General features: G+C 32.9%; 1 long non-coding RNA gene across 6 annotated transcripts in view; it reads right to left on the reverse strand.

Annotated features, from left to right (window-relative positions):
* The window catches only part of LOC118187431 (uncharacterized), a 61706-nt gene extending 44301 nt beyond the window's left edge, over positions 1 to 17405 (reverse strand). The window contains exons 1-3 of one of the 6 annotated variants that reach the window (XR_004757938.2): positions 17381 to 17405; positions 11019 to 11129; positions 3487 to 3645 (exon numbers count right to left, since the gene is read on the reverse strand). This is a non-coding gene — a long non-coding RNA (uncharacterized LOC118187431). Of the gene's footprint in view, positions 1 to 3486; positions 3646 to 11018; positions 11130 to 15824; positions 15844 to 17117; positions 17273 to 17380 lie in introns of those variants that run through there. The other 5 variants (XR_004757936.2, XR_004757937.2, XR_004757940.2 and 2 more) reach the window with 5 other exon arrangements.
* Positions 17406 to 24685: the final 7280 nt, after the last annotated feature.

Below are 24685 nucleotides of genomic sequence, written 5' to 3' on the forward strand. Positions count from 1 at the left end.
TCTTTTCTAGCTATAGTTCCAATACTATTCTGATTATCAAACTTGCCTATTTTATTACATAATGTAATATGTAATAATGAAAAGTCTTCACAGAATTGAAAATAAAGGCCAATCAAAAGCTAACTTGCATTTCTGCAACACTGTAAATAGTGACTTCAAAGGACTGTAAAAAGAACAAAATTTTACATTATTGCGCGATGTACATCAGTGGTTAAAAACTGAATTATAAACACCAGTGGTCAACTAATTAAGACTGTTAAACACTAGTAGCTTGATTTGAGTTCATATCCTCACAAATAAGCTGACTGCATGGATTGTTTTCCCATAGGTAATAAATATCAATACCAGTTGCTTTTGCTCAGAAAAATTCTACACACAGGCATTACTACTCTTAGGATAGCTGTTGTATGATTTATAGTATTTTATTATGCAGGAAAACAACACGTTAAATTTCAAAATTTAGATTTTGTACATACAAAGCTGAAAATTGTCCATGCTTGTAACCATGCACTGCATATATTAATTCATTTCATTTGAGCATCTCACATAATTCAAAAACACTAACACAGTACTGAATATAAATAATCAGATTATCTGAAGCAGCCATTTTCATAGCCAAATTGTCTAAAACACTGCTGTTTATATTAAGACTATTTCCCAGTTCCCTTTTGATTATAGCAAAGCATCCGAGGGCTATCTGCCTAATGGGAGGGATGCTTTCATGGAGAAATTTCTAATGGAAACTGGTTCATATACACATCACACATGGGGAAAACTATGAAAACACCCATGCAGCCAGCCTGTTTGCAGAGACTTAAACAAAGTATTTTTTCAAAGATTAAATTTTTTTCAAAAAATCTGTCCAACTCATTATTTTTCTTTAAAAAAAAGAAATAATTCTAAAGTTTAATCAAGCATGCACCAAAATCCAACATTCTTGATACTGATTTCAAGTTTCAGTAAAATTAAACCACAAAGTTTGCTTAAAAAGAAAATAGAATTTAAAATGAATTACAGAACAGTGTTTTCATTTTTTCAACAAGTTTATTAAAATGCATACTAAAAAAATTACATAGAATGCATTATATGCATTTTTTAGCAAGTTTTCATAATAAAATGAAAAATATCAGAGTTAAAATACCATACACTGCAGGCTTGATCCTGAACTTAACTATTGCTTTCTGACCTTAATCCATACATTTCAATGTATTATGAAAAACTATTAAAAGTGCATATCATCATAACCTCTTTCAATACTACTTTGAAAATTATTTACTTACAATTTACAATCTACTGATATAATGTATGCGCCTCTAAATATTTTTAACTTCATTTTGAATATTTTCACTTTGTTATTTTCAGAGATTTTGCAGTGTTTGTAATATTTTTTTGGCTCATTTTCATCATAAGTCAAGTCATGACGAATACTTTCATTCATTTGAAATAAATCAGGTGATGAAAGAACATCTCCATCAACTACAGTAAGTAGGTGGAGAGCATGCAACTAGATTCTTCATCTGTGTTTTCACTTAAAAAAAGTATACTGCATAGGAAAAATACAAAATGTTAAAATGAAAGAAATGGTATCACTAAAATATAGCAAAAATGTTTAATATAATGAAATCTCACTAAATCTACACATCATAAGATTTTAATAAAAATTATATTATTAATGAATACATATAAGAAATCCTGAATAATAAGATTGTTTTTAACTGAGGGTGAACATCTGAAAAATTTTTAGTTGTTTTAGTATAATCTTGAACTTTGAGAATTTGGTAGACTGCATCTAGAGTCTGCCACATTTCTCACAAGTTCAAATGTCACAGAGTAATCTTCATCATTAGGTTTGGTTTACATGATTGCAGCAAAGCCTTTAGGGCTATCTGCCTAAGGGGAGGGATGCCTTTGTGGAGGACTTTCTGAGTGAAACTGGCTTGTATACATGTTACACACAGGGAAAACGACGAAAATGCCCATGCAGCAGCCTGTTCATGGGATTCGAACCTTGGAACAAACTACCAGTATTTAGTGGCTTTACCACTCAGCCTCTTCTTCATTAGGAGCATAAGTAAACTCAAAGTGCTCCACTATAGTTTAAATTTCCTAGTGATATATTATCCCTGCTGTTGCTACATGATTAACAGTTGTCAGACATCGTTCAAATTCCGAATCTTAATTTTTTACATTAATATTAGTGAGATCTTGTAGAAAAATTCTAGGTGAAGAAAATTTTATTAATGATACATGAATTTGACTAGTAATTTTATGAAGCTGAATTACAAGCTTGCTTCCCATGAACAAAATACTCAGTTATCCAGAATGTCTACTCATTCATGGGATGATGGAAAGGTTTCACTGCATAAACTAGATATTAAATTTCTAAAACAATAAATTTCTCAATTTAAAATGCAATGTTTATTTTATTACATTCTTACATAAAATTTTTTAATTAAAATTTAAAAAAAGACGAAGGAGGAGATATATTAAATTTCCAGAAATCATGCTTTTATGCCACACATCCAATCTGCATTACTGAAAATAAATTATATTGGTGCCTTGGTATACATCCACTGTGAAATGCATCCAATCTGGAGGTTAAACTTTTGTTTGGTATACAATATTTATTTGGAAATTGACTTCATTGAGTCACGACTGCACATGCTACACTTACCTCTTTCGAGGCAATGCTATGACTGCCTACGAACATCAGTATATTTGTTGCTATTATTCAACAAACAATCCATGCTATAACTCAGAATTTTCAAGTGATTCTCTGGTTTTTCAGGTAAATATTTTGCAAATTTTCATTAGCATTGCATTTTAGGAACATTATGAGAAAAGTCAAGCTATGAAGATAAGATCAACATAGAAGTGAACAAAGAGATTGTTGAAAAGTGTGACAATGGCATATATATTTGGGACTTGGCTACTGCATACCATGACAAGTATCTGGAGTTCAATGACTGTGGGGGTGGGTCCTTTTCAATTGGCTAACATTGTAAAGAGTGTGAAATCAATTACAAAACAAAAACTAGAGATATTAGAAAATGTTAAAAAATTGCTTTCAATGTGGATTACAGAGAAAGTATTTATGTATAATATCATGTGCAGTACTTTTTTTAATTTATGTACAGTACATATTTTACACACTACACTTGCATTTTAGTATTAAATAGCGTCAGGTTAATTATTTTGCCTTGATTTTTTATTGTGAAAGTTCGTTTGGTTATGTCCAAGTATCTGGAATGAATCAATGATGTATACCAAATTACCACTGCAATATCCTTTAAAATACATTATTTAGAGCTGTAATATTTGTCCTTATCTATTAAATAATATATTTTATATCAATGAAAAGTATTTAATAATTACACTTAAATTCATAACTTAATATTAAGACTTGTTCATTTAAACACATAATTTTTTACATTTTTAAGAAGATAATTTTACAATACTGCAAGAACATTTTAATTCAGAACTTACTGTCTGTGCCTGAAGGTGTCTTTTGAAGAGGTCACTTGCACAGCAAAGATAAATGTTCTTATTTCATCTGTGCCAACTAAAACTTCTTATTGATTTTTTTTTTATCTTATAAAAGACCTTCTGAAGTACTTGCGTTGATAATAAAATTCTTTAACTATACTAAAAAATATAACATTCTCTGAAAACAATTATACAAGTAAATTTTTTTAAAATTTTAAATCTTCAATTTAGTGAAAAAATTAATAAATCTACTTAAATTTGTAAAATTTTAATAAACATGTTCAGACGGCCATATACATGCATTTGAAATATTTGTTCTCCTATTCGCAAGGCAGCATATGCGCAATCAAATTTTTGGCCAAAGGCAGCATATATACGGAAATCTCAATTTTGGCACAAAGTGGCTAGGCAGCGTACATATGGCCTGCCTTGGAGTGCCTCCGCCCCTGATCTCAATTTGAACTGATAGATATTAGTTTTGCTCTGCAGAAGGTAAATGAGGAAAGAGAACTATTCACTACAGGCAAATGGGTTTTATCATTAGGTTACTTTAATAACAACTCATTTAAATCTTGAGTTTTTTTGGAGGGGTGTGTGAGCTACAGTAAAATTATATGTTTACTATATAAGCAGTATATTTAATTTCCAGAGCAATTACACTCAAAATTTTAGGCCATAGTTGGTCAAAATGCAATCGCAATTAAAATAACAATTACAGTGCAATCGTGACTGCAATTACATTGTAACTGTAATTCAATTAAGCAATTACTTTATAATAACTGTTTTTTAATTATAATGTATGCAATTGTTAAATTTAATTAGAATAACAGTGCAATTACAATTACATTATAATTGTATAATCTAATTACAGTCATAAATGTAACTGCCTTTACTTACAATGTTGTAATTGTTTACAGTATGTATAATTATGTAATTAGGAAAAGAATAGCCCCTGATAACTGCGGTGATTTTAGCACCAAAATTCGCCGCTACACAAAGACAAAATAACAAGTCAAAGAATTGCACAAACTCGGTATCCATGTACACATTGACCTAGTTTCACTTAAAAAAATCACAGAATTGTACAAACTAGCCACTGTGCACTCCCTTGACTTTATCCATGTACACGTCGACCTATTTTCACTTAAAAAAAATAAGAGAATTGCACAAACTTGGCATTGCGCAGTCCATTGACTGTGTCCATGTACACATCGATATATTTTCGCTTAAAAAGTCAAAGGAGCACCCAATTCTAGGTAAAAGTATATTTACAGAACATTCAACTACTCAGGTTACCATAAATGAAACATCAACTTCGTGATAATACAAGGATACACTTCGTGATAATACAATAATACAAGTACCCTTCAGTCTACTCTAACCAGAATTGTTATATGTTTTGATTAATAAATTAAGTGCGGCAGAAAATTATTGAAAATATTATATAATAAATTCATAGCTCATATTAAATACATCAATAGCTAATATTAGACCAGACATACCCCTCACTTACCAGATGAAAATATTCAAATAATTTCATAGGTTATCCCACCCAGGAGTTAGGTCAACAATCAAACTGATTACTTCCAAATTCTTTGGAAAAATTTGTCAGTCATTAAAAATTATGTTAATGAATGGTCAAAATCTTGCATACTATATCAAAAATCTCTCATCACACAAAATCAACAATGGTAAAATTTCCAGAACCTTTAGAAGAATTCACAGAAGTGCATATTGAACTTCCCCATTACCTCCATTGAACAGCCATATTAATCATTGGACTTCTATTGAGAGATACGCAAGTTGGATGGATGTTACACTATTGAACAACATTTCTGCAGGCACTATAATTAAAGCTTTTTTCAATAACTGGATAACAAGATTTGAATGATTACTTCAGTAATTACCGATCATTGGAGCTCAATTTCGTTCTGCCACCTATCAAACCCTTTCTAGAATATGTGGCATTAAGCTTCAATATACTACAGCTTATCACCCTCAGTGCAATGGCAAAGTAAAAAGACTTCATAGATCAATTAAAACAGCTCTAACAGCTCATAACAACATTGCTTGGAATGAAACTTTACCTACAGTGCTTCTGGGTCTTTATACAGTAATACAAGACGATACTAACTACATAGTTGCCAAAATGATATAGAGTGAAAATATCAAGCTTTCAAGGTGAGTTTTTTATGAAAATATCATCCATATAAGAGTGGAATCTTCATGAAGAAGCTGCAAAAGCAAATGGAATGTCGAAAAAGTGGAGGGAAATAATTCAGCATAATTCTATCCAGAAATTTTTTTTACACAAGGATTTATAGTCAAGGTGTCATGTTTTTCTTCATATTGACAGAGTTTGCAAACAACTTGAACTGCCTTATGAAGGTTCTTATAAGGTCATTCACCAATCTAAAATACTCTAAAATTACAGATAAAAAATTAATACCAATAACACACCTTATATTATTTCAGATTCCTACAAAATTACTCCTGAATCAACAAAAAATGATTCAAATAAACCAGCAAGAAAAGACAACACTTTTTATTTGCTGACACTAAGAACAATTCGGTCCACCACAATTATGCCAACTATTGGACAGTCTTGATCTGGTACAACTATTAAACATCCTGTATGGTTTAGGGACTTACAGAATTAATTTAAAAAATGATATATATTATTTCCTTCCTTGGAAGATTTATATTTCCTTACCCACAAATTAATATTTTTAAACATAATCTTTTTTTTATATTTATAATATTTTATGTAATCTCAACTAGTTTCAAGGCAGCAGTCTTTTTTTAGCAGTTCAGAAAGGCTTTGGTTTGGTTCATATGATTACAGCAAATCCTGGAGGGCTCTAAGGGGAAGGATGCCTTCGAGGAGGACTTTCTAAGGGAAACGGCTTATATACACCATACACAAGGGAAAACCAAAAAAACGTCCATGCAGCCAGCCTATTCAAGGGATTCGAACCTTGGACCAAACTACCAGTGTTCAGTGACTTTACTGCACAGTTCAGAATGAGAACAACAAAATAGAACTAAAACATTCGAATAAAATGTATGATTACTGAAGTTCTTTTTGACAGTATTTCTCTTTTTACTAAATAAGAATGTAAACAATTATTATTTTTGCAATACTAGCAGGTGCAGCTATATCATCATCTTCATTAGAACTTCTCAATATTCTTTCACATATTGCATTAACTGGAAAAATTTCACTTTTTGTTTGCGATATTTGAAAACCTTCAATTTTGATGGCTATCATCACATAGCTTAACTAGCATCTGTTTACCTTTTCTGGCACATAATGTGCATTGGGGTATAACACCCATCTATAATTTTGGTACTTACGTATTAACGCAACCAGGCCAAAATTCGCATAAATTGCGAAATTTGGCGACCCTACTTACGGCAACCCTATGTGTTATATGTAGTTTTGTAAAAAGAGCATGTGAAGATTCACAAAATTTTCCTGCATTTTCGTGCAAATTTTTGTAATTTATGAGAAAATAGCAGTGTACATAGATAAAGTCAAGAGTGTGCGCAATGCCATTTTTGTGCAATTCTGGGATGTTTTTTTAAGTAAAAATAAGTCAACGTGTACATGGTTATGGCGAATACGGTTTTCAATCAATGCTAAAAGCAATAGCCAAAAGATTTCCGCCGAAAAAATAATTCTGCAACTTATTTAAATTCGAAACCGGAAGGGTTTAATTGCTATTTTATATTTTAAAACAAAATAATATAAAAAACTGTATTAAAAATTATCTGTAATTAATAAATGTACATTTTCTTTCTATTCATACTTTTTTACTCAAACTTACAAATAGCGCCAACCTGGTTGCGATAATACGTAAGTACCATAATTTCAAGCTACATTTTTTAAACTTTTAGGTATATTCACCATATATAGCACACACAATTCTTCATGAAAAAACCTAAAAGATACACATATGCAATGTTCTTATCTTCTGAGGTCACTTAATCAAAGATTTGGCCTAGCCTTTCAAACAATGTATACCGAATTCACAAGTGATAAGGGAAACAATATGTGTGTGGGTTAAATGCTTCATGGAGTAAATATGCATGCAAACAGGGTGGGTTGTATTCAAGGCAGCTGTGCAAAAGAATGCTATTCTAGGGTTTTGAATAAAGGGGGCAGAATTGGGGGCAAGAATGACCTTCCGACCCAAAAGAATTCGGGGATTTAGGAGTCGATGTTTTTTTTTCCTGCAGTCATTTGAAGTGAACATAGAAGGCCTTAGTAAATCGAATATGCTCTAGTTGAAATACAGTTGATCTAGTGTTCCTTTTAGAAACAGGACTGTTTTCAAATGCAAAGTGATCAGCTTGCGAAAAAAAATGGAAATCGTGTTGCAGGATGTTTGGTGTTTATGAAAGATGAAATGGATGATGATTATTTATTTATGTATCAGAGTAACAATGATAGTGAAGATGAAACAGAATTCTATGATGTGCCTGAAGATATAATGGAAGATGAAGATGATGAACTTTTCGTGTTATCCGATAATGAAAATTTTTAAGTTCATAAGGTATGCCATTTCTTTTCAATAAGCAGCATTTAGGTACATGTAAAAATTTAAATTTCTTTTATGCTCGCTGCTTATTTTTAAATCTGTCAGTTTTATACCCAGGGTATAACGCGGGTCTGTAAATTTCGACTTTATTTTTTGTACTGAAAGTACGTATTATATGCTGGAATATACAGTACTTTTGCTGATGTGACATGAGATTGGCAACTAAGAGCACGTCATTCCATTAAATTCTGTCTTCCTTCTACCACATAACAAAGTTAAACCTGAATTATATTTATTATACTAATGTTTATATCCTGCATATGCTTATCTAAGTCCTAAATAAATAAATTCTCACACATACTTATACAGGGCTGGCACTATACATTTTGCAGCCAGGCATATTCCATGTGGGTCTTAAATTTTGCTGTCAAGAGCCTCCCTAAATTTTTCACCCTAGTGCCTCCCCTAAAATCTAAAGATCTTTCCATTCTTTAATTTTGCTGCTCGGACCAAATTCTAAAAATTTTGCCTTCCCTAAATTCTGCCACCCAGTGTGGTTACGCCAGCTCTGGCACCAGTCTTGGCCTTATCTGAATAACAAATCAGTAATTCTCAATTCAAAAAGCACTATATGTAATCTTTTTGCCTATGAGTATCATTTACAAAATCTTTTTTTATTCTCACATGGAAAGAAATTTAAATTTCTTCTCAACTCACTCACAGTTAGCTGAAGTCTGTAATCATTGCCAAGCATTAGGTCAGTATAAAAGGTTAACATGCTATCTAATATTCAAATACTAATATTTTTTCAAAACGTTGTCTAGACATCGCTGTGTCAGTCATTTCACAAGCTGCCATGTGTTGATAGTCGTGGTGATGAAAGCAGAAAATAAAAAATGATCCACCAGGTTGGTGTCAAGGACGTACATTATTCAGTAGGAGTAAAATCAGCTATGTTTCAATGTAGAAGGTTTCATTTTGAGATGTATGTTAAGCAAAAAAGTGGCAACAGAGCAAAATTATTGATCATACATATTTATGCTAATGAAGGATGCTTTCTATAAAATGAAGGTCTGAATGTATGTGTATTCATTTAGTGCTGTGGTGAAATTAAGAATTGAAACCTCCATAATGTTTTACATATATATATATATATATATATATATAGACACAAATATATATACACAAACACACACATGCGCGCACACAAAATATATAGGGTGTCCCGCAAATGTTGTGACAAATTTCTGCGGAAGGTATAACACATCATAAGGATTAAGAATTGCATAGGAACCTATGCCCAGAAATATTAGGGGTAAGTGGTTGCAGAGGTAGAAGATGACAAAGGAAACAAGGCAGTGATTAATTTGAAACATTTATTGGACAAATGGTGTATGACAGCATGAATGTTACAACAGATGCTTGAAGTTTGCACCATCACATGCCAAACATGCCCGACACCGATGGACCATAGATTGCCAGACATGTTCAAAGACACTGGGAGTTTCTTTGGCTATAGTAGCTGCACAGACGAGTCTTGCCATGAAATCCATTTCAGACATGACAGAATTGTGATACATGATACTTTTGATGGCTCCCCACAAAAAGAAATCAAGGCTCAATAAATCCAGGGAACTTTGGGGCCATGGAATCGGTTCACCATGCCTAAACCATCAATGTGGGAATGATCTGTTCAAATGGCTATGAACATCCAGTACTAAATGAGCAGGTGCCCCATCATGTTAGAACCACATATTGTGCTTCAAATTTGGTAGAACATAGTTCAAGCAAGTTGGGAAGAACCTGCTCCAGAAAGATCAGATAATTTGCAGCATTCAACCTGAATGGTAAAAGGTACAGCCCGACTAAGCAGTCACCGACCAAACCTGCCCACACATCAACTATGAAGTGTTATTGTACCACACACACCATGGAGTTTTTCTTGAGCCCACAGATGCTGATTGTGGTGATTGACTACATCATCCCTATTGAATGTGGCCTCATCCGTGAACAACACATAAGCTGAGAAATTAACATCACAGGCATTTTCTTGCAGAAACCATTGTGCGAAAGGCACACGTTCAGAATGGTCATCAAGGAGCAGTAACTGAACCCTTTGGAGACAAAAGGCATGGAAGGGCTCAACGTTCAAGACACGCTGGACATTGGTACGAGATATTCTTAATTGAGAAGCAAGGGCACGTATGATGGTCCTTGGATTACTCTCCACCATATCCAAGATGCTTTCCCTAACAACCGAGCAAGGTCGATCATGGCCTGACCTCACTTTCCTGCCACTTCTTAATGACCCATAGTCTCACAAATTTTGATGCAGGCATGCAAACAAACTGTGGTGTGGTTGATGTCTGTCGGAGAGGCGGTCTCAATAAATGCATGCAGTGCCTCATCTATTACCATTAGCTATTCCATACACTAAATGCATGTCTGCAAGCTCTCCATTCATATAGCATTCCATGCTCTTTGTATGGTGCCTACTGCTTGAATGAAGCAATCCTCACTTTCCACTAGCACTCTCCTGTACAGCAGGCCCTGGCGACGTAGTGACATTTTTGGGCATAGGTTGCTACGAAATTCTTAATTCTTATAATGTGCCCTATATCCCCCAGAAGTTTATCGCTACATTTACAGAACACCCTATATATATATGTGTGTATGTATGTTTGCAGATGTGTGCACGTACAAATGAACAGATATGTTGTATTATATACAGTGGCGTGCATTTAATTTTTTGCCTCAGGCAATAGAATGCAAATATAATGCACAAAATGAAATCAGCACAAAAGTAATGAACAAATATAAATAGTCATAACTGTTTTAATTTATTCGCATTCAAATATTGCATGTTTTGAAAAGCATTCTAAATTAATGTAAAACACAAAATTCTAGTGTGCAGGAAATATGCAAATTTAACTATAACAATTAATATATTAAAAGATCCAATAGCAAATATAAATAAAATCTACTTACCATCAACTTCTCATGCAATTGCATCTAAAGCAGGAGCTTGCAGATAGTTAAGTTATCATCAATTTATCTTCAGAAATCATGCATCCAACATAACTGGGTGATTTTGCACTCCTGCAATTAATTGCTTCATATTAATAAAACTGAAATAACTTCTGATAAAAGACAGCTGACACAGTGAAATCATAGACTAGATGCTAGTTTGTATGTGTTGTGTGCGACTGGTTCATTTATGTGCCATCTTGTGGTAGAGTTGAAAAGTTAGAACATTCAGACTTTTTGCAAACTTGATGCACTGATTTCAATGGTAATTATTGCTGTTCTTGATGTCAACCATCTCCCCTTTGAGTTTTTTGCTGCATTAATAGGACACCCTATATATATGATGGCAATAAATTAACCTTAAAATTAATCAAAATTTAGTTTAGTGATATTTAACTTGCTCATATAAACTACTTTCGATGCCCTCGGTTTAAATACATTTATGAATTACTTCCATTCTATTTATAAGTGTTAATAACATAACTTTTCCATTAAACCAGCAATATTTGCTTCTGATTCCTTCAAACTGTGCAAAACTTTCCACATTTATTGGTGACAAAATTTTTTTTTCCCCAAATGCAATTAAAAATATGTGTTAGTATAGCTCATAAACAGTACGAAATAAAATTCGATAAAAAAAGACTGTTACAAGTTTCATGAATTATCTTTTATTTTGGTTATAGAATAACTGCCAACCTTTAAATATTAAAAAATGGGAGTATCTTGCACTAAGAAAAGGGAATTTAAGGGAGGCTTTCCTGTTGTGCAAGAGCAACATTTCAAAGGAATTCCAAATTGACTTGAATTCACTTTATATAATGCATGATTCAGGTTATTCAATGATTTATAATATGATTAGAAAATATATTAATATTTAATTAAATTTTATGTTCTTCGTCTCAGTGGCATCTTTTGTGACCCCTTGGCTCAGGGACAGCTTTTGTCGTCCAGGGAGGTCCTTGATTTTGCTCCCTAGGCTGGTCTCTGAATTTGATGCCTCTCTTGATATATAAACAAATTACTAAAAAAAACATCAAAATGGCATATAAGGAAACAAAATTAAAGACTATGTTTATTTTTGAAGAAAAAATAAAATTAAAGACTATGTTTATTTAAAATTAAATTATTATTTTGTTTGTTTTTTCGTTCGCAAAACCACCAATGATATCGTTAGTGGCCTACTTGATTACTCCAGTTGTTGCAATGTAGATAGTATAGAAATATTTCTTAAATGCAATATAAAGATTTTTTTTTAGAAAATTCTTCCCACAACTAGCAGCACTTCCAGCAATGCGAGGAAAGTTTGTAACACTATTAAAACATTTGGAACTTTATTTTGGAGACTGTATTTTAAAATAAACTACAAAAATTCAAAAGCATCCCTTTCACATTAAAACTCAGAAACATCCCTCTCTTAAGAAGGAATTCTCTCTTATGAATGCTATTGTGATAACACTTTAATTGATTTTCATTCAAAAGTTTTGACAGAATAAAAAAGTATAACAAGAGTATGTAGCTGTTGAAATCTCGTGATTTCTTTGAATAAAAGTATTCAAAGTATACACAGTAAAACTATCCTTTCTCAATTAAATCCATATGGTACTTCAGAATTTCATGATTATTTATATGCCTTTATGATCTCCAAGATTAACCTATATAAAATAATGTTTCAAGATCATTCGTTACAAGAGATGATTCACTACTACATGATTCTTACTCATATGTAGGAATTATGTGAATATACTGAATTTTCATTCATAATACCCTGGTGAGGAATGAGTTTTAATGATTTACTATAAAATAACGTGTGATGGAGCATTTTTAAATTCATATTCTTCATAGTACATTAAAACTAACTGTAGACAACTATTTTCAGACACATGGTAAAAATTTTGTTTGATACGGTACTTGCAGCAAAATTGTCAAAGTTTTAGAATGGGCCAAACACTGGAAACATGTGCACAACAGCATTTTAGGCAATCATATGACTATTTTTCAGTTTTTAACAAACAATACCACTTTTTATGTACTTTGTGTGAGTGGGGTGGAGAGAGGTATTCCAAAGTCCAACAGTTTTTATAGACAAGGCATGATATTCTTTGTCTTAAATTCAATTTAAAATTACTGTACTTATGGGAATGTACGAATGTACTTATGGGACTGGAAGAAAGTGCAATAAAACATATTCACAAACAATATTCTGCACAAAGTTGCTAAAGGGAACAACTATTTTGAATCTTATTTTAGAGCAATCCCCATGTAATTTCCACCAGAACAAAAGAAGCAGAAACCCTCTTGTCAGTAAGCTTGTGTATTATTTTTAGAATAAATACTTAGTTAAAATATAAAATGCACCTGTAATAATATATTTGTATGTAATAAATAATATTTTACAAATATAAGACATTTATTCTCGTCCATAAAATTCATCAAAATGTACAAAGGTAGCTACGCTATATATGTAAGTACCTTAACTAGTAGATCAGTTTGTTATGAATATTTTTATTGGTATTAACCAAATAACAAATCTGAAACCAGCAGGATTCATTAGAAACTTATATTATCATGAATGTGTTGTTGTCACTGACTGAGTTGACTATATTGTTTTCCATTTTAAATATTAGTATTTTTATAGCATAAAAACTGCTTTGATACGGTCGGTAAGTATTGAAAGTTAGCCGCACTTTGTCTGGTCCAATTAGTGTTGTAGCTTCCTGTACCTTTGCTGGAGTTGTAACCCAGTTAATATACAGCACTTAATGTAAAGCACCAATAAGCCACTGAAAACACCACAGGTGATATGTTGTTTTGCATTACTGAAGTCTAATTAAATGTAAGGAATAAAGTTTTGCGTTAATTTTTACATTTTTGCGTTGTATCGAACATCCACACTAAGGAAAAACAATAACTCACCTTAGCATGTAGATAGCGTTTAAGGATGAGCAGTTAGTCACAAATAATTAAATATTATACAGCAGCTATTATTTTATTACTTTTCAGAATCAAAATTTTCAGAAAAAAATAGAAGTCACAAAAATAGAAAGTAATGTCTGTTCAAAACATGGCAGCAGAAGATAAAAATGCTTTATTTTAATAGTATTTTGTAAATATACTTTAAATCTATTATCATTATTTTAATGCTATGTATCAATGTCAATTATGTTTGTAAAAAAAATTGTCAAAACATTCATAAAGCTCCGAATAACAAATTTTATACACAAACCAATCTTGAAATTGGCAAAATGTTGATAAGTCACCAAATTTAGTGCCACATAATAAAAGTAATAATATTTCAAAGAGAGAAAAAAATTGTTTGATGTAATATTTCATGAACTCTTCATTTGCAAAAAATAAATAATTTTGAAATGTTTATTTTGCAACTGAGGCAATGCCTCATGCCAAAAGCTCAAATATCCACTGTTTATATATAGTAGTAAAGAATTCAAGTATTAACTCATCAAATATATATTGGTCAATGCATCATCAGCCAACAATATTCCTCCAAAATGGTACTCAAAAACAGCAGGAAACTCGACGGAAATGTCAAAGAAAAATTATGAACCTTTTGCCAATTTTGGCCAAGATTTAAAACTTTTAAGGATAAAAAATTATTTCCAAAAAACTTATGGATGTTTAAGTACTTTTAAAGACCGTACGAGTCCTGTAAAAGTGAAGCCTAAATTTATAGCACGAATTTTTTGGTACATACCATATTCCTATATAATCACTCATTAATTTCCATGGATTTTTAAAATTCTGGTACATTTTGGTGTATTTTACATCAGTGGTCTCAAACTGATGATCTGACATAATTTTATGCAGCAGCAAAGACATTTCATTTACATATTTGTTGCAAAGATTGGAAGATTTTAATTATTAGAAATCTGACTTTATATTATTTTTATTTTCATTAAAAATGAACATGAATAGGACATCAGAAAATCTATATATGGAATTACTTTACAGTGTAATACAAATCTTATTCAAAGATTTAAAGATACAGATTCGATTAACTTTTACTCGTACCAGCCAAAAAATAAATAAGCTATTTACGAATTTTTATACTAAAAATTATCGCTCTGTGAATATATCATTTGAGAACACATTTATGCAAACAGCTTCTTATCACAATTGAAAATTAATAAAGAACTGGATTGACTGATGTACATCTACAATCCAAAAAGATAATTTCTAGTAATTTCTCCCCAAGATTACACAAAAACTTTATTAGAACTGAAACATCATCAAGTATCAAGCTGTAGTAAGAAATAAAGAAGTTATAATTACTTACATATCAACATGTATTTTTATTTATACATTTATGTAATATTTAACAAATAAGAGAAAAAGACTGGGTCATTAGTCATTATTTATTCTCAAGTTTTGCCCAGTCGGTAAATTTTCTCTGAAATCTTATAAAGCTTTCAAAATTTATTTACTTTTAGTTTAAATTAAAGTAAGCTAGTTTAACATGTTAGAATAATTTGAAAGAAATGTCCTACTAAGAATTTAGCATTTAACAGTCAATATATTTGAATTACAAAGTGCAACCAGCAAAAATGTCTTACAAGTACCAAACTTCAAATTTTACAGATAAATTGAAATTTTTTCCTTTGTAATATTGTTACAAAACACGCAGCCGTGATAAGATAGATTCCCCAGAAGGCGGGGTTAGGATTGTCAGATTTGACACGAAATCGTCCATTTGGCAACAAAATTAGCAATATGCCATAGACGGATGAAGAACATTTTAGAACAAATTCTTACCAGCGCTCAGCTCAGAATGTTCTTGAAGGCATGCCAAAAGCTATATAAACCCTGCCTATATGTGGAGTAGTAGCTGATCGTCAGTTAATCATGAATACATCATCAAGTGTCTAGTAGTACATCAGGAATGTCCATCTTTGAGGCTATTGAGTTTTAACTTGAGTGTGTCAAGCTCTGAGAATGACTGAACCGAGTTATATACTGGTCTGAGAGACAGTTACAAAATGTTTTCATTATTGCCAATGCCAAAAAATGCCAGTAAGTCCAAATATTGGTGGTCGAATTCTAATAACTGATCAACAATGCAAACTTTGATAAGCAGTTCTCGATAATCAGTTGTCAACCATAATTTATTATTAAAATTTAACATTATAAAATTAACAAAACTAATATAAGATACATATCCTGCCGAAGTAGCCACATGGCCGCCAAAAACCTTATTCTCCTGCCATTCCCTAGCTTGTCGTGCATTCTTTCCAAAAAATCGGGATTCTTTCTAATACGCTGCGCAGCGAATTGTTAAAAATCTACAAGCGGGACGTCTGATCACCTTACCTTAGATCCTTTTCTACAGTTAGAGATATAGTAACTTCAGTTTCTGAACTCGTTCGCCAGTTCTTTTGTGAGCTTAAAATTGATCATCCTGATACATTAAATTAGTTCCTTTCACAAAATAAAATATAACTTTATTCCAATAACATGAAAAAAAAATTCTGATGCTTTCTGTTGTTTCACTCACACAGAAATCATTAATGTACCACTCTGTTAAAATACCCAGCATATCAATTGAGGAGAAAGATACCTAGAAAATAATGTAAAAATGAAATAATCTTAAAATTAATAAATTCCCAATTCTAAATAGATAAATATAAGTGCAATATAAAAACGAATATTTCAATTTTTTTTTAAGGGCACGAAAAATTTTTGCCCAACCTACACTATGAAAAACCATTACTCTACAAAATTAGTCCTACTTTAACTCTGAAAACATCATATTACGTATGCCTTATTGAATAAGACGTTTAACAAAACGTTAAATTAATGAAACTTCGCAAAAAATTTTAAGGAAAAATTCAAGCAGATGAATTTTTAGATGTTGATGTTTCGGGGAAACATCCCCCGGATATTTTTAACCTTATTTGTTTAAACTACTTAAGTGCTCAGCCACTTGTTACACGCAGTAGGGTTCTTTCTACGAGCTTGTTTCAGGATTTTTTTGTTTTCATGTATACTGAAGTGATAAGAATCACATGCGTCATATACATGCACTAATTTTTATAAGTAATAACATACTTGGACTACAAGTAAAGTTATACTATCACTTTCCATACTTCCAAAATTTTAACCACGAAGATCTCAAGTAAAGCCCACTTTACAAAAAGCCGAAAATGAAATAGCCGCTTCGGAACTAACTAAAACCCGAGTTGCCAGAAACTTTCGAATTAAAGTAGCAGTAAAGGATGGAGGGGAGGAAAGCAGTGGGAAAAAGTACAGGAACATTTTGCAATACGTTACGACGGTGTGGGAATCTCCAAAGTTAATGATACTATTAATACCTTCTTTAAAATCGCAGGTCCTTTGAACTTAACATTCCTCGTCACGCCTAAGCTGGTTGCCGATTATATTAGCTCCTTAAAACCCCAAAAAGCTCTAGGTGTTGATGGTATTTCTACCAAAGCGCTGAAACATCTTCCTATGAATGCTATCACTTGTCTTACTAAGATAATCAACTCTATCATCAAATTTTCTTACTTTCCTACTATATGGAAACATGCCATCGTCGTTGTCTTTCCAAAAACCTCATCAAAATTCAACGTTTCCACAGAACTACCGCTTAATTAGCCTTCTCAGTAAACTTTCTAAAATGGCTTACAAATTATTCTATGTCATCTTAATAAAATTATTCCACAGAGCTCCTACATTCCAGAAGAACAGTTTGACTTCCGTCATCCTCATAGGACTAATCACTAGCTGCTTCGTGTCATCAACTTTTAAATTGTAAGTTCTCTACCGGAGCCATTTTCCTTGATATTGCGAAAACTTTTGATAGGGTTATGGCACCGGGGACTTGTATACAAACTTATCAAGTTGAATTTCCCCGATCATTGCATTAGACTTATTGCTTCTTATCTCCAAGACAGAATATTTGCAGTAAAAACTGGCAATTCTGTTTCTACCACGAGAAACATTTTCGCTGGAGTGCCCCAAGTATCAGTACTTTCACTATATTTATATAACGTTTACACTTACGATATCCCTAAAACCCCACAAATTACCCCTGATCTTTTCGCAGATGATACTGCAATTATGACCCAAGCTTCTACAAGTACAGTTGTCCAGCTCCTTCTTCAACTAGAAAATTGGCTCACTCTTTGGAATAAACTCCTTTTATGTAAATCTATACTTTGACCAGCATTACTCTATGTTAGTCCTGTCTGGGGCCACGCTGCCAAAACGCACCTTCAATACATCCAAGTTTTTCAAAACAAAGGACTTAGATTATCAATTCGCCATGGTTCATTCCAAATTCGTATATCCCCCGTGATCTCAAAGTAGACACAATTCAAGACTATATTCAAAAACTTACCAGAAAATTCTTCTATTCAGAACTCATTAATCCTAACAACTGCATCAGTTCTCTTAGATGTTCTCCATTTCCCAGAGAAAAACACAAATATCCATCTGACATTCTCCAACCTTAACATTTTTTACGCATACTAGATTCTTCTGTTCACTGATTTGGACCTTCCACCAGAAATTCACCTTATTCGGCGACTGATCGCGGTCACTTGACTTTCGTCTCATTTTGTCCATACTACTCATATTGCTTTACTGATGGTGTTCTCCAGATGCAGAGTAAAAGGAGGCACTGCTTTCTGAAACTCTGGTTCACTTCTCACATGTTCTTACTAGTAGTGTGGGAGTCGCATGTTCTTCAGAACTATTTTGAAGCAAACTTTATTCCATAAGTTGATTTTCGTTTGATGAGTTCGTAAGAGATACATTCCTCAGGAGAAGAAGAGGAAGAATGACCTTGTTTGTTTATATCCATAACCTCCTTGGTTATGTTAGTTATACATAAATCATGTGATCTCTGAGATTATCTACCTTCTTTGTATCTACCTTAGCTACTTATATAGCTCGTGATCTCCCCGTGATCCCGTGATCATCTGAGAGTTAATTTCTGAGATTATTTCTAAAATTTGTTACATTAGATCTTTTCTTCCCGTAAACTACGTCACATTTTCATATATAATAATATAATATATTTAAGTTGTATTGTTAAAATAACCCAATATCTTTATTAAGAGATTTAGTTAGATGCAGATACATATTAGTTTAGATTAAGTTATTTGAATATGGCAAAATACACAAGGGCTGCCCTTCTAAGAGGAGGGCGCTTTTGTGGAAGATATTTTATGGGAAACTGGCTCCTATTCACGTTACATATTAAGAAAACGATAAAAAAAACATGCAAAAGTATTTCTTTCTTGAGAAATCAAGGGAATAGAATTACGGTGTTAAATTTTTAAATAGATACATAAATTATTTAAACGATGATAATATAAAATTAACAAAATTACATTTCAACGGTACTGACGTATGAAGGAAGCTAAAATCTCATCTGTGACAAAAGAATGTTAATACTAATTCATCTCCAAAACTACAAGTTATTTCATTTTATAAAGAGTTCGAATTTAAAACTGTATTTTAACAAAATTTAACCTCTTTTTGAAAATTTCGTAAACCTAATGAAAATTACTATAAATCGGAATGAATATTTAAGCCACTTCGACAAACGTTATCCAAAAAATTAATTATATTTTAATTAAACATATATCATTTCTGCAAACAAGATGCTTTATTTTATTATCAGAAATTTAAACTGACATCTAATCGTCCAATTATATCTGTAACCATATTGCGTGGCAGTTCAGTCCATATCGATACTGCAGGAATATTGCTGAAGAATCACGACGTTTCCGACTCCTAATGACATATGCCCAAAGGGTGCCCGACGTGGGAGTGTCCAAACCGATGAAGGAGAGGTCTAAGGTGATAAGAAGAGGGGATGATCAATTGTCACAGGGCAGAAAAACAAATCCAAATTAAGGCTGTAGATCAGGAGAGGCATGTGTTGGTATGAAGCACGTCATGACAGTTTGTGAGATGAGAAGGTACTCAAACAAAAATACACAGGTACAAAATAGAGTTTAATACAATAAAATACAAAGAAAAATTTAAATGAAAAACATACGTACATTATTTAGAAGCTGTATCGGCTACGTGGGGAAATTCGAGTTACAAAGATGGGCTGCTAAAGGTCTCATATTTCGGTCTTCAGTAAGAATTATATAATCAAAAACTTTGAAACTTTCCATATGCGAGCAGTTCAACGCCTTACTAAAGAAATTTTCATTTACTTTTTGAAGGAAGATCTTGACCTTTTCTATTTTAAGGTCACGGTGAAGCTTGCCATTAGAAACATAAAAATGGGCGTTCGCGATGAGCCTTAAAAATTTATTCTGTATAATTTGAAGTTTGTTCATATCCTTATTCGAGATAGCCCCCCAAGCAGGGGAGGCATAAGTAAAGATGAGTAGAACTATTACCGTGTATAGGTATCTTTTGCGTAGAAGTCCAGTTTAGAGGATTTACTCAGGGCCACTCGGGCTAATAAATAATTTTAAATTGATCACCGTAACTGTTCAAAACTGCGAAAAATCTATTCTTTGGCTCAAAGAATTCTTTAACGAATATGTCTGATGTCGGTGCATCTGAGTATAGATGAAAAGTTGAATTTTGATTATTTTATCAAATGGAGAGAAAGAGTAACAAAAGCGTGATTGAGTGGAGAAAATGTTGGTTGCAAGATTATATAACTGTCTGATTTATGGAACGAATATGAAATTGGTAGAGCGCAAGAGCTTGGTTTTGAGTAGATCTGTAGAATTACGCGAGGCGAATGTAAACATCGAATTCCAAGATCTGTTCGAGAAGTTTCATGATTTACAAAGAGTAAATTGAGCTTGTGTAGTTTTGCGAATTACGTATATATAGTTGGGTAACGGCAGAAATGATGTTATACGATCTGAGTTAAGAATAGCTAAAAAGACTGTCACAAATTTGTTAATCCACTGGTCCAGTGGATTTAACAAGTTGTTAAATCCACTGGTGCCGAGTTATTTTTAGAAATAATTGAAGCAAATTTTTTCCCTGATCATTTCTGGTTTTCGCCTGGTTTCGAAGACTACAAGCATTATCATTTGAAAGAAAAAAACATTTTGCATTTCAAAGATCTGGATACAGATGTATTCGGCCGAAGCCGAAGACTGAAAGTAAGTTTCATTTATTATTACTGTGTAACGTAAAATATCGGATGCACGCCAAATTTGGTGATTTTATTGTTAGATAATGGTAGTTTTATTTTAGTTCTTAGTTCATTTTTCTCAAAATGTTACTTTTTTAGAACTTGAATCAGTGTGTGATATTTCTCTCTGGTTAATTTGTTCGGTGTTTCTGACGGCTATCTGTTATTTTAAAATGGCCTATTTTTAAAAGGCTAAAAACGGGAACTTTCTTTAATTTTCATTACATTGGAATGTATGTTGAAGATGCAGCTGTTCTATTAGGAACGCTGGGTTCGCGGTGAGCGCCCAGGCTGTGAGCAATGCTTAAGTTGTAGGCGATGCCGAGTTTGTGCAATTCTATTATTTTTTAAGCAAAAATAGATCACTGTGCATATGGGAAAACAATGGAAGTAAAGTGGATTTTAAGGAAAGGTATAACTTCATGGAATTTTTTTATCGGCTTCTAACAAACAAAGAAATTTGTGTCGAAAATTTCATTATAGCATAAAGCCAGTTCCTGGAAAGCCACTCGACGTATTTCATAAATCCAGATAATTGACCAGCCTTTTACTGTAGGACGAAAATGTATTTCTTTGAATGCAATAGAAGAAGTTTCATATTTCCATTACTTTTTACTACATTGTACGAAAGAAAGAAAGTATTTTAATAACGAAAAACTAAGGGTATCATATTTCAAAGATATCCATTTGACCGCTCACGAATCTATTTGAACTATGTTTTTGTGTGACAGCTGTACGTACGGGCAGAATGAAGGACTCTAAAATGGATTGTAAAATTGACTTAAAATAAATTTAGGGAAGATTATTTCGTGACGTCCGTACGTACGTATGTATGTATCTCGCATAACTCGGAAACGAGTAGTGTCAGAACATTGAATTTATTCGTTTTCGAGTTATGTGAGATACTCCTTTTCGAGGTACTCGCATACTCGCTTTCCAGTTATCCTGTTATATATATATATAAACCCAGTTTGCTACCCGGCTTGGTGAGCTTAGTTTTTTTTATTCTTATGTATTGGTAAATTGTGCATTATTTGCTTTAAAAGTGACTGAATTATGTTTCTTTTCTGTTCCGGTTAAGGCTTTTATGCCTTTAGTTAATCTGCATGCGATAGTTGTAGAATTATCAACAATTCTAAAGTTGTTTAAGACTCGCTAAGCCTGACGAAGTCGCATTTATTTACGTTTGAAACTCAGCAGGATAGTAAATTAAGTCTGTGCACCAACTTCAGTGCGTTTTCGCCGAATGGGATCAAACGTTAACTTTCAGTTTTGTGCACGGAAAAATCTGTCTTCCTGTTCGTTGTCGGATTGGCTTGCTTTTGCGTAGAAACTCTAATTTTAATTGTATTTTAATTGTATTTCGGGTTTTATGTTATGAAGTAGACTTTATTAGCCCCTTTTGGGTTAATAAAATATTTTTCAGAATTCTAATAGATATTTATCCTAGGTTTTCGATGCTGTATTGCTTTCAGTTTCAAATTTTTATTTTTATTTTCTGTTTTCATATTTTTGTTAACATATCAATTCTTCGAGGCGATCAAGCATCACCTCTGAGATAATTCTGCATAATGCACGCAGATCTGCGGTCCAGACACGTGATAAAGTAACGCATAAAGTAATCATTATGCAAACTCATTACAAGCTTCTCAATGTCCCAGTGTTCAGGGGGCTGAAAACAGCATAGATGTTGGTGTATGCTAGCATTCATGACAGAGAAACAATGGATGAGTTGACCAAAGAAGCGGCCAAAATTAAGCAGAGAAGAGAATGGCTGGTAATGTTTCTCGTGTTTTATCTTAATAAAGCAATTTTGAAAATTTTAAGCTGTACCTGGTCTGCTAAATAAGACGCAGCAGCTACGGGTAGATGCACTCATGCGAACTGTGTCAAAATAGGGACTGCTGCTGAAACCACAGTGGAGCCACAACATACTTCCTCACGGGTCATGGTCCCTTCCTCAGCTATCTGAAGCGTTTCGGCAAGACAGGAAACGAGACCTGGAGCTTTGGAGAGACAGGATACCCAGATCACTCTCTCTTCCACTGCCTCAGTATAACTGCATTTTGTCTAAAAAAAGAGGCTCAGAAACACAGATCATATTGGACCGAAGACCTGCTATGAAATAAAAGTTCACCTTGTAAACTTTATAAGGTATTTCTCCTCGCCTTCTTAGCATGCCTTCGTGGTGTAGTGGTCAGCACGCTCGACGTGAATTCGAGAGGTCTATGGTTCGAATCCCGGCCAGGGCATTGCTCATTTTTCACATTCTCATCCTTTAAAAAAAACCTAATGTCTGTACAACTAAATAGAACTCATGAAAATACTCAAATATCTCCTTCTACAATCCAGTGACATAACAATACTTTTAAGCACATGAAACAGTTATAACTTGAGAAAGAAAAGTCTGTAGTTAAACAGTGAACTGCTCAAAGCTTCAGGGATAAGAGTATACTAAAGGTATGAATTGTTAATTTTTAGAGGTTTTTTTTTTTTTTTTTTTTTTTTTACTTCAGACCCTTAAAACCATTGGATTGACACAGAGTTCTTCATAAACTCAAGCTCGTATCTACTACAGAACTGTCATAAATCTGTTTCTTTCTATATGAAAACAGTTTGTACTTACTTGTAATCTTGTCACACTTCTTGTTGTCGACAAGGTTGTCCGAACCAGGCTTATATAACATTCACTTTCAATCTTTAATGTTAGTATGTAATTAATTTTGCATATATTTAATTAATGTATTTTCATTTAGCGTATCTGTTTTGTTATCTTTATTTATTCTTTAGTTAATATTACTGTATCTGTTTCCTATATGCATTTTTTGAATCTATCGCAAGATCTCCATTTTATTGTATTGAGATCGCTATTTTTTAAGTTTCTCAATCAGTATTATTGGATAATTATAGCTTGAAAAGTTCTTATACCTGCATTTTAATTGTATCTGCAATTGTATTTAGGGTATCATAATTTGTATCTTTGTGTTTTATTTGTATCCTTGTGTCTCTTTGCAAGGTTGTTCTGAAGACTTTGTACACAGACTTCACACAATATTTTCAAACAAAAGGCAACTTCAACCCCCCCCCCCACAAAGAAGACTGTAAACTTTAAATGTGTTTAAATCTTGAAATTAACCGTTTTCTTTATTTCGGCAAAGAAGCTTGCTCCAGTACTTTTAGATTTTCATGTAATTTAAAAATTCAAGACTGAAAAATTTGGGGGGGGGAGGGAATTTAGATTAATGACTGCCGTTTGACTTGCCTAAATTTCGCAGAAAGTAGATCATTTTCATCCAAACACTATTTAAACACCGTGGTGGTAGGGAAGAAGGGGAGGAAGACCCGATCCCCAGGGGTGCTCTCCATCAAAATGAGGGCGGAACGGAGCAAACTCGTACTATAGTGTTCGAGGCTCTTGCCAACACCAGGCGCAATCTTGCACTCTTTGCCACGATGAATTTCGTGGGCTTCTGCTGATGTTACAGTCAGA

This window comes from Stegodyphus dumicola, chromosome X1 (assembly GCF_044657685.1).
Source record: "Stegodyphus dumicola isolate Sdum_Otavi_A_Nest chromosome X1, ASM4465768v1".
Taxonomy (NCBI): Eukaryota; Metazoa; Arthropoda; class Arachnida; order Araneae; family Eresidae; genus Stegodyphus; species Stegodyphus dumicola.